This window comes from Lupinus angustifolius, chromosome LG11 (genome assembly GCF_001865875.1).
Source record: "Lupinus angustifolius cultivar Tanjil chromosome LG11, LupAngTanjil_v1.0, whole genome shotgun sequence".
NCBI lineage: Eukaryota > Viridiplantae > Streptophyta > Magnoliopsida > Fabales > Fabaceae > Lupinus > Lupinus angustifolius.
This window is the reverse complement of record NC_032019.1, coordinates 10,634,454-10,634,666: the sequence shown is the minus strand read 5'-3', so window position 1 is coordinate 10,634,666 and position 213 is coordinate 10,634,454.

Sequence of the window (213 nt, the reverse complement as noted above, 5' to 3'; positions counted from 1 at the left end):
TATTAAGAATATAAGCTGTTGTCTTAAGTGCCTCTCCCCAGAGTGACTCTGGTAAGGTAGAGTGACAAATCATACTCCTTACCATGTCCTTAAGTATCCGGTTTCGTCTTTCAGATACACCATTCATGATAGGCGATCCTGGCATGGTGTACTGTGGGACTATACCACATTCCTCAAGATATTTGGCAAAAGGCCCTGGATGTTGTTCACCCA